Source organism: Pan paniscus, chromosome 13, assembly GCF_029289425.2.
Source record: "Pan paniscus chromosome 13, NHGRI_mPanPan1-v2.0_pri, whole genome shotgun sequence".
NCBI lineage: Eukaryota > Metazoa > Chordata > Mammalia > Primates > Hominidae > Pan > Pan paniscus.
The window spans coordinates 53,938,697-53,949,520 of NC_073262.2; positions in this window are offsets into that span (position 1 = coordinate 53,938,697).

Sequence of the window (10,824 nt, forward strand, 5' to 3'; positions counted from 1 at the left end):
AGTGACCTCCTCCTCAAAACCTGTACAGATTTTCACCTGGCTTGGGAATTACACAGTCACCCACCAGCCCCCAGCCTTGCCTCCTCTCCACTCTTCCCTGGCTGGGCTGGCTCGGTGCAAGGCTGGTGTCTTTGCTTCCACCGAGAGACTACGTGCTGTCCAGTGGAGTCCAGCACGTGCCTCTCTTCCCACTGGTTCCTCACTGCCAGGTGAGGTCCAGGGCGTTGATCCGGATCCATGGAGCCAGCCTGATGTACAATGAGTCACTCTGAGCTGGTTCCTCTCCTCATGCGTGGCAGAGGTCCTAGCATCAGCTGCTGGGCAGGTGCTGAGCAAGGCCGAGGTCTTAACTTGGCGACACTGGGGTGGACATTTCTCCAGGAGGAGCTGCTGTGATCGGCAGGACTCAGTAGAGAGAGTGTCTTACATGTACGGCTTCCCCCTTCTCTCCCTCTTGCTTCCTTCCTGCGGGGGCCAAGCCATGCCTGTGGCTTTACCAGGATCTCGGTGCAGGAAATGTTGCAGCTCCTCTGACTCTCATTTGCTCTCTCAGCTCCAGGTCGCCCCTTGCTTGCTGGCCGCATCACAAGGAATGGCCCTCAGCACCCGAACCCAGACGGGCACAGTGGGCTGGACAAATCTGGGTCATACTGGCTAAACACCGTTAGCTTCCCTGTGAAATGAAAGCAAGAGCCTTCGCCTTGCAAGGCTGAGGGAGGTGGGGGCAAAGCACCTCCCATGAGGGCACAGTGGGCCTCTACTGAGGGTTTGATCATTAGGAGCGTTGTCACCTCTGAGAGCTGACCTCATCTCTCCCCACAAACCTGCTCACCCGGTCTGCTTCCTGTCTGGGTGGATGGCATCATCACTCTTAGTCACTCAGACTGAACGAAGCAGCTCTCTTCTGGCTCATCTTGCACTGGCCTATTTGTATGTGTGTGTGTGGTAAATATACCTAAAATGCATATTTTTTTGAGACAGGGTCTCACTCTGTTGCCAAGGCTGGAGTACAGTGGAACCATCTCTGCTCACTGCAGCCTCCACCTCCAGGACTCAAACCATCCTCCCACCTCAGCCTCTGAAGTAGCTGGGACTACAGGTGCATACCACCACGCCCAGCTAATTTTTGTATTTTTTTGTAGAGACAAGGTTTCACCATGTTACCCAGGTTGGTGGGGTTTGTTTGTTTGTTTGTTTTGAGACAGAGTCTCGCTCTTTCTCCCAGGCTAGAGTGAAATGGCATGATCTTGGCTCACTACAATCTCCGCCTCCTGGATTCAAGCGATTCTCCTGCCTCAGCCTGCTGAGTAGCTGGAATTACAGGCGCCCACCACCACGCCCGGCCAATTTTTGTATTTTTAGTAGAGACGGGGTTTCACCATGTTGGCCAGCGTGGTCTCGAACTCCTGACCTCAGGTGATCCACCTGCCTTGGCCTCCCAAAGTGCTGGGATTACAGGCATGAGTCACTGTGCCTGGACCCAGGCTGGTTTTGAATTCCTAAGCTCAAGCTACCCACCTGCCTCAGCCTCCCAAAGTGCAGGGATTATAGGCATGAGCCACCACACCTAGCCTAAAATGTAGCATCTTAACCATTTTTAAGTGTGCAGTTGAGTGGCATTAAGTACATTCGCATTGTTGTGCAACCATCACCACCACCTATCCACAGAACTTTTTCACACTCTCCAACTGAAACTCTGCGCCCATTAAACACTCACTTCCCGTTCCCCTCTCCTCTCAGGTCCTGGCAACCACCATCTTACTTTCTATCACTGCAAATTTGACTACTCTAGGGACCTCATGTAAGTGGAATCATACAGGATGTGTCCTTTTGTGTCTGGTTTATCTCACTTATCACAATGTTCATAACGTTCATCCGTGTAGTAGCACGTGTCAGAATCTCCTTGCTTTTTCAGGCTGAATAATATTCCATTGTATGTATATACCACATTTTGTTTATCCACTCATTGGTCTATTTTTTTTTTTTTTTTTTTCAGACGGAGTCTTGCTCTGTCTCCCAGGCTGGAGTGCAGTGGCACAATCTCGGCTCACTGCAACCTCCGCCTCCCGGGTTCAAGAATTCTCCTGCCTTAGCCTCCTGAGTAGCTGAGATTACAGGTGTGTGCTACCATGCCCGGCTAATTTTTGTATTTTTAGTAGAGACAGGGTTTCATCATGTTGGCTAGGCTGGTCTCGAACTCCTGACCTCAGGTGATCCATCCACCTCGGCCTCCCAAAGTGCTGGGATTACAGGCGTGAGCCACCGAGCCTAGCCTCGTTGGTCTATTTTTTTGTTTCGAAACGGAGTTTTGCTCTTGTTGCCCAGGCTGGAGTGCAATGGCATGATCTTGGCTCACTGCAACCTCCGCCTGCCGGGTTCAAGCAATTCTCTTGCCTCAGCCTCCCGAGTAGCTGAAGTACAGGCATGCGCCACTACGCCCAGCTAATTTTGCATTTTTTGTAGAGACAGGGTTTCTCCATGTTGGTCAGGCTGGTCTCGAACTCCCGACCTCAGGTGATCCACCCGCCTCAGCCTCCCAAAGTGCTGGGATTATGATCTATTTTTTAAAAGGACTTTTGGATAGGAAATTAACACACAGAGCTTTAAAACCCACCCACTACAGAACAGGATAGGGTGCCTCTTGTCTCCCGGTGGCCCGAAGGCAGGGCCTCCTTTGGGCCTCTCTCCCCTGCCCTCTCCCTGTCCACAGTCTTCTGTCTTTCCCTCAGCAGTGTCCTTCCTGTTGGTCTTCCTCTCTGTTCCCACTGCCCAGCTCTGGTTTCTGCTCTAATACCTCCTCATCCTCAGGTGTTCCCGCCCAGACTCTGCCTCCTAGAAGCTGGCCTACAAGTGCTGCCAGGGAAGCTGCCTAAGGTTCAGCCCCTGCCCTACCAGCCCTTAGCCTCTGAGGCTGCCCTCCAGCTTGTCCCAGCTGACCATGACTGATGTGTGTCCCCCTGCACTGGATGGACTTCCTTGCCAAACTGCTTGGAGAGCCCTTCTTTCTCCCAAGAGTCAGCACAAGTTCTCCTTCCTTAGAAAGGGCCCTGAACTCTTCCTGCCAGCCCTACCTGAATTTATTTCTCTCCTTTGTGCTCCTACAACAGTGACCCTATTCTGACTCGTGCTCTGTAGCCACTTGGCTACTTTCCAATCTCTTCTAAGATAAGCAAACTCCTGGAAGGAAAAAACAAGGCCCATTTACCTTTGAGTGTCCCCAGGGCTAGCCAGTGCCCTGCCTAGAGGAAGCCACAGTCCGCAAGTGTGGAATCTGGAAAGCTCTCGGAGGAATCTTTGCCAGGCCCAGGTGCAGAGACTGAACTGGGGGGTTGTTATTTAGCTTATCGGAGCCTCCATTTCCTCAGACTGGGAAAATGGTTTTTCCTCACAGGCTGGCAGAGAGAATGCAACCAGTGTAAATTAAAGACAGTATTTGATAAATGTGGGTCCCCCTAGGTGGGAGCAGGACTGTTTGTTAGGTGTCAAGGGTCTGTGAAACAATCCCCTCCCTAGGGCAAGCGGCTGGTGCAGTGCTTGTCCAGAATCATTGAAGGCAGGGAAGCCTGGCTTGGGAGAGGGAGGTCCATCCTCCAGCAGGAAAGGAGAGGGGCGTGCGTGCTTCCGTGGTGTCCCGTCCACAGATGCTCAAGGCCCCTGTGCATTTGGGCTTAGGAACAGGGTCACATGCAGAGGTCTGCACTGAAGGTGCAGTCAGCCAAGTTTCATCCTTGCTTCCCAGCCCCAGCTGTTCCTCTTCCCTCTGTCCCAGCCATTTCCTTGGGCTCTTCCTATGGACTGAGGGCAGGGGGCAGCAGCAGCAGCCACACCAAGGGAGGCTTGACACTGAACGCGGGGTGCGTGTGCATTTAGCCCTTGAGTGCCAGTACCATAATGTGGTCTTGGCCCTGGGGGCACAGATTCAATGTCTCAATGTGGAAAGGTTCTTCTGATGTGCCCTCTTAACAGGGCAACCAGAGAGGCCTCAGTTCCAACTGGAAGGCCATTCCTTTATTTACCCTTTCACCCATTCATTAACAAACGTTTATTAAGCATCATTAACAAATGTTTATGAAGCATCTAGATGGGTCAGGCCCTGTTCTATGGGGCACAGCCTGCTTCTAAACAGACTAACAAGCAGTCCTGCTGTTAGCCCCATCCTGCCCTCCCCTGTGCCTGTTCCTTCCCACTGGACTCCTCGACCTCCAGGCCCTGCAGCAGCCATAAGGAACAGCTTTCTCTTCCCTGCCACTCCCCCACCACAGACAGAGTCTTGCTCTATTGCCCAGGCTGGAGTGCAGTGGTACAATCTCGGCTCACTACATCCTCCACCTCCCGGCTTCAAGCAATTCTCCTGCCTTAGCCTCCCAAGTAGCTGGGATTACAGGTGCACGCCACAACACCCAGCTAATTTTTGTATTTTTAGTAGAGATGGGGTTTCACCATGTTGGCTGGGCTGGTCTCGAACTCCTGACCTTGTGATCCACCCGCCTCAGCCTCCCAAAGTGCTGGGATTACAGGCGTGAGCCACAGCGCCTGGCCAGCGGCAGCTTTCTCTGTGTAGTGCTAGTTCTCTGTGCCTTACTTTTTGGCTTCCTCTACTTTGTGGACATCTCCAAGCTATTGTCATCTTCTTTCTCCTATGTCTTTGTCTTTTGGATTTATGCCTGCTTTAATACTTTTGTTAACATTAGTGATGTTTCAAGTAGGAAGAAGAAATAAATTCTGATGTTCCATCTGCCATATTTAACTAGAATTTCCTTCCAATTGAGTTTTCACTTAAAGTATTTTTACAATGATTTATGGAGTCTGGATGTTTTCAATTTGAAAATGGTAGTTGTTTATTTTAGAAATTTACAAATAATATACAAGTATAAAGAAGAATATAAAGATGACTCATCATCTCAGAAATTCAGAAATAACCCCTCTTAACATTTATATATATATATATATATATATATATACATCCATATAGATACACATTAGTTAAAGGGAATTAAATAACCTCTTTCTGTTTGCTTAAGTTCGATGCTGACTTTTGGATGCTGCCAGCTTTGTAGAAGCCTTTTGCTGTGGGAGGCACTTGCCAAGCCTTGCTGCGACAGAGGAGTATCCTTTGTCATGCTGACATTGATGCCTCTCACCTTCCCTCAGGCCTGCCTCTCTCCCCTAGTGAGCCTCGGCCTAGACTGCCCACTTCCACTGGAGATGTTCATCATCAAGTCATTTACAGGTCAAAACCACAGTTCTTACCTGCAGTGCCGGAAGGAGGGTAAGAAACAGAATCTGGGTGTGCCCTCCCCAGCTCTGTCATCCCTAGGAATATTCTCCCAGGTTGTGACAGAGCCCGGAAAAAAGCCATTTGCGATGACCTCACTGTACCCGACTTCTACCAGAGTCCCTGGCCTTTTTCTGGCCTTTGGTGATCCCTGATGGGGAATTGTCAGTGGGGGAAAGGTGATTTGTTTCATTTAATCCGCCAAATGCAAATGACCAACATTTTGGGTCTTAGCCAATTTTGAGGTTTTGGATTCAGAATATGTTCTGTTGGGGCTCGGGACACACCATCCCAAAATATGACACCACCTCAGAAAATCTTCCACCCCAATAAATTGCAGATATTTTCAAAAAATAATTACAAGAGACAGAGACTTATATTGCCGGTGGGCATGTATACTAGCAAATGCTTTTGGGAAGTAATTTTTTAATTTTTTTTTTTTTTTTTTAAATAACAGAGGCAGGTTCTTGCTATGTTGCCCAGGCAGCTCTCAAACTGCTGGACTCCCAAAGTGCTGGGATTATAGTCATGAGTCACCGTGCCCTGCTGGAAAGTCATTTTTAAAGTGTCAAGAACCTTAAAAATGTTTGTACTTTTTGATCTTTGTTCTGGGACTCTAGCCTAAGGAAATAATTCTAAGTACAATAAAAGCTTTCTGTACCAAAATACCAATTGCAATATTATTAATAATGTAAAAAATGATACTAAAACACTCAACTATAGGAGAATAGTACTGTGAAATAGTACTGTAATCATGAAAAACTCATTATAATAAAGCCAAATGATTATTGTTGAAATAAATGAAAACAACTAAACTCAGTATTTAATATAGAGTTCGATGATGGCTGTGTTAAAACTAGAGTAATGTATGGCTAGGCGTGGTGGCTCATGCCTGTAATCCCAGCACTTTGGGAGGCCAAGGCTGGAGGATCACCTGAGGCTGGAAGTTCGAGACCAGCCTGACCAACATGGAGAAACCCTGTCTCTATTAAAAATACAAAAAATTAGCCAGGCGTGGTGGCGCATACTTGTAATCCCAGCTACTCGGGAGGCTGAGGCAGGAGAATCACTTGAACCTGGGAGGTGGAGGTTGCAGTGGCCTGAGATCATGCCATTGCACTCCACACTCCAGCCTGGGCAACAAGAGTGAAACTCCATCTCAAAAACAAAAAAAAAAAACAAGAGTAATGTATACACTGAGACATTTTAATACTAGTTATCTTTGGATAATGAGACAGAGAAAATTTTATTTTTTTCTACTTTGTTTGGTTGAGACGGAGTTTCACTCTTGTTGCCCAGGCTGGAGTGCAATCGTGGCTTACCACAACCTCCGCCTCCCAGGTTCAAGCGATTCTCCTGCCTCAGCCTCCCTAGTAGCTGGGATTACAGGTGCCCGCCAACACACCCAGCTAATTTTTTGTATTTTTAGTAGAGATGGGGTTTCACTATGTTGGCCAGGCTGGTCTCGAACTCCTGACCTCAGGCAATCCACCCGCCTCAGCCCTGCAAAGTGCTGGGATTACAGGCATGAGCCACCGTACCTGACTACTTTCTTTTTAATAACACAAACTTTGTTCATAAATAAGACTTCGGCTGGGCAGAGTGACTCACGTCTGTAATCCCAGCACTTTGGGAGGCCGAGGCAGGTGGATCACCTGAGGTCAGGAGTTTGAAACCAGCCTGGCCAACATAGTGGAACAGCCTGACCAGCATCATGAAACCCTATCTCTACTAAAAATACAAAAATTCACCAGTCGTGGTGGCAGGTACCTTTAGTCCCAGCTACTCGGGAGGCTGAGGCAGGAGAATCGCTTGAACCCAGGAGGCAAAGGTTGCAGTGAGCCAAGATTGCGCCACCGCACGCCAGCCTGGGTGACAGAATGAGATTCCATCTCCAAATAAATAAATAAATAAATAAATAAATAAATAAATAAATAAATAAATCAGACTTCATAAAATTAAATGCAGGGTTGGTTCCTGTTTTAAAAGGGGAATAGTAGGCTGGGAGCCGTGGCTCACGCCAGCACTTTGGGAGGCTGAGGCTGAGGCAGGCAGATCACCTGAGGTCAGGAGTTTGAGACCAGCCTGGCCAACATGGTGAAACCCCGTCTCTGCTAAAAATACAAAAATTAGCCAGGCGTGGTGGTGCGCACCTGTAATCCCACTAACTCAGGAGGCTGAGGCAGGAGAATCACTTAAACCCGGGAGGCAGAGGTTGCAGTGAGCTGAGATTGTACCACTGCACTCCAGCCTGGGCAAAGAGCGAGACTCCGTCTCAAAAAATAAAAAAATTAGCCTAGAATAGTGGCGTGTGCCTGTAATCCCAGCTACCCGGGAGGTTGAGGCAGGAGAATCGCTTGAACCCAGGAGGCAGTGGTTGCAGTGAGCTGAGATTGTGCCACTGCACTCCAGCCTGGGTGACAGAGCAAGACTCCGTCTCAAAAAACAAAAAGAGAATAGTAGAAGGCAACATGCCATTTTATTTAAAATTGCAAATTAGGTTTTTTAGATGAATGACAGTTGAGATCATTAAATCCCATTTCTGCCTCTCAGATTTCCACAAAATAGTATATTAAATACTCAGTCCTAAGAAATGGCAGAGTTTCCAAATTGCCTCTCAATACCAGAGGGAATGGCCCAGTTTCTTCCCTTACGATAAAGGTACATCATTTGATAAACAAAGGAGTGTAGCATTAAGACTCTTACAAGGTTGTATTGCAGAAGTTACTTCCATGTCTTCACTCACAATGTGTATTCCCACCTTTATTTCCCATTCAGTAACACTGCCAGTTTCATCATCTCTCCTTTCAACTTCATTGAAAAGAGGATGCTGACTGGAATTTGGCTTAATGGTATCCACCACAGCCAGGTGCCTATAGTCCCCGCTACACAGGAGGCTGAGGAGAGAGATTTCCTTGAACCCAGGAGTTCGAGACCAGCCTGAACAAAACAGGGAGACTCCACCTTTGCAGACAACACACAACAGAGGCATTTCAGATGGGACAGTAGAGTTTCCTGAGATACACTTGATTTTAGTTTTAAGCAGAGGAATTTTCCTGGAGAGTTTCAGTTACAATACCATACTCATGAGGATGGTAAAAAAAAAACTCATGGTAAACATTCAGCAAAACATAGGTTATAGGGCAGTCATCTCCTTTAACACTTTATTGGGGTTTGTATATGAATTCTGAAATATCGTAGGCCTAATCCTGGTACAGAACCAAAACTGGGTGCGTTGTACTTGAACAGCTGACAAGTCCCCAGTACGGGTCCGTATAAAGTAATGGAGAAGAAACAGCCCTCTTAATCCCAGAAAAGTCTTTATTTGCCCTGATTGAAAACCAAATCTCATTCAAGAAACTTTTTCTACTGTTCTATAGTTTACAAATAATCTTATTACTTTTATAATTGGAAAAACAACAGTAAACCCACTGTTCAAGGGAAACAGCCAGTTGTACTTTCCATTAGTCAGTGCTAGTGTTTGGAACACAGATTTTTCCTAGAAATGGAATTAATATGAGCTTATCTTCTGCAATCATTTATTTGATTTATGAGGAAACTGAGGTTTGAAGAAAGGCAATGTCTCCAAACCAATCCTGCCTCCTGGCCCTCTGGCCCTCACTCCACACTGTCTTGGAACATGACTGTGGCACAGTGTGGCACCTACCAGGCACTTTATAGTATCTCAGTGAGTTACAGAGGATTGGGCTCAAGGAAGCTGATCCTGGGAGTGATGGGTATCCTACATTCTTGTGGAGAGGAAGGAGCTGGAGTTGGGAATATGCTGTGTGATATGGTTCAGATGTGTGTCCCCTCCAAATCTCATGTTGAAATGTGATTCCCTCCCATGGGGCATATACTCAAAGGAATATAAATCATTCTACTATAAAGACACATGGCTAGGCATTGTGGCTCACACCTGTAATCCCAGCACTTTGGGAGGCTGAGGCAGGCAGATCATGAGGCTGGGAGTTTGAGACCAGCCTAGCCAACATGGCAAAACCCCTTCTCTACTAAAAATACAAAAAATTAGCCGAGTATGGTGGCGTGCGCTTGTAATCCCAGCTACTTGGGAGGCTGAGGCAGGAGAATTGCTTGAACCTGGGAGGCGGAGTTTGCAGTGAGCTGAGATCTTGCCACTGCACTCCAGCCTGGGCGACAGAGCGAGACTCTGACTCAAAAAAAAAGACACATGCACATGTATGTTTATTGCAGCAGTATTTACGATAGCAAAGACTTGGAACCAACTCAAATGTCCATCAATAATAGACTGAATAAAGAAAATGTGGCAAATATACAACATGGAATACTATGCAGCCATAAAAAAGAATGAGTTCATGTCCTTTGCAGGGATATGGATGAAGCTGGAAGCCATTATCCTCAGCAAACTAACACAGGAACAGAAAACCAAACACCACGTGTTCTCACTCATAAGTGGGAGTTGAACAATGAGAACACATGGACACAGGGACAGGAATGTCACACACCAGGGTCTATGGGGGAGGAGTAAGGGGAGGGAGAGCATTAGGGCAAATACCTAATGCATGTGGGGCTTAAAACCTAGATGACAGGTTGATAGGTGCAGCAGACCACCATGGCACATGTATACCTATGTAACAAACCTGCATGTTCTGCACATGTATCCCAGAACTTAAAGTACAAAATGAAAAAACAAAGAAAAAGAAATGCAATTCCCAGTGTTGGAGGTGGGGCCTGGTGGGAGGTGTCTGGGTCTTGGGGGCGGATCCCTCATGAATGGCTTGGTGTCCTCCCCATGGTGATGAGTGAGTTCTTACTCTCTTAGTTCACATGAGAGCTGGCTGTTTAAGGAAGGCTGGCTCCTCCTCCCTCCTTTGCCCTCTCTTGCACTCTCTCTCTCCCTGTCTCTGTCTCTCTGTCCCACTCTCACCATGTGACACACCTGCTCCTCCTTCACCTTCCGCCATGATTGAAAGCTCCCTGAGGCTTCACCAGGAGCAGATGCCAGCGCCATGCTTCCTGGCGCCTACTAAACTGTGAGCCAAATTAAACCTCTTTTCTTTATAAATTACCCAGCCTCAGGTATTTCTTTATAGCAACGCAAAAATAGACTAACACAGAAATGGGGCATCACCTGAACTACAAGGCCCTCTGAGCTGGCTATTGCTTCCTCCTCAGCAACAGGTCAGGGCACAAGGTTCCTAGTAACTGCCTGTAACCCGGCCTTTCTCCTCACCCTGGCCTTCCTTCTATCAAGGTACCTGCATTAACCAGGCTTCCTGCTTGGAATGACATCTCCACCCACAGAGCTCTGCCTCCAGTTAATTCATGCTCAGCCTCAGGCCTCAACTCCATATCCCTTCCTTGAGGAAGTCTTCCCTGACCCCTATACCAGGTTAGACCTTTTTTTTTTTTTTTTGCTTTTCCTTCATTGACAGTTCACCACTATAATTAAGTAACCATCTCCCTATTGTGCGTTAATGTCTGTTTCTTCCTCCAGACCACAGGAACCTTATGGGATTGTTTACCCGGTATCCCTGGCAACAAGCTGATCCTGGCAGATAGGGAGC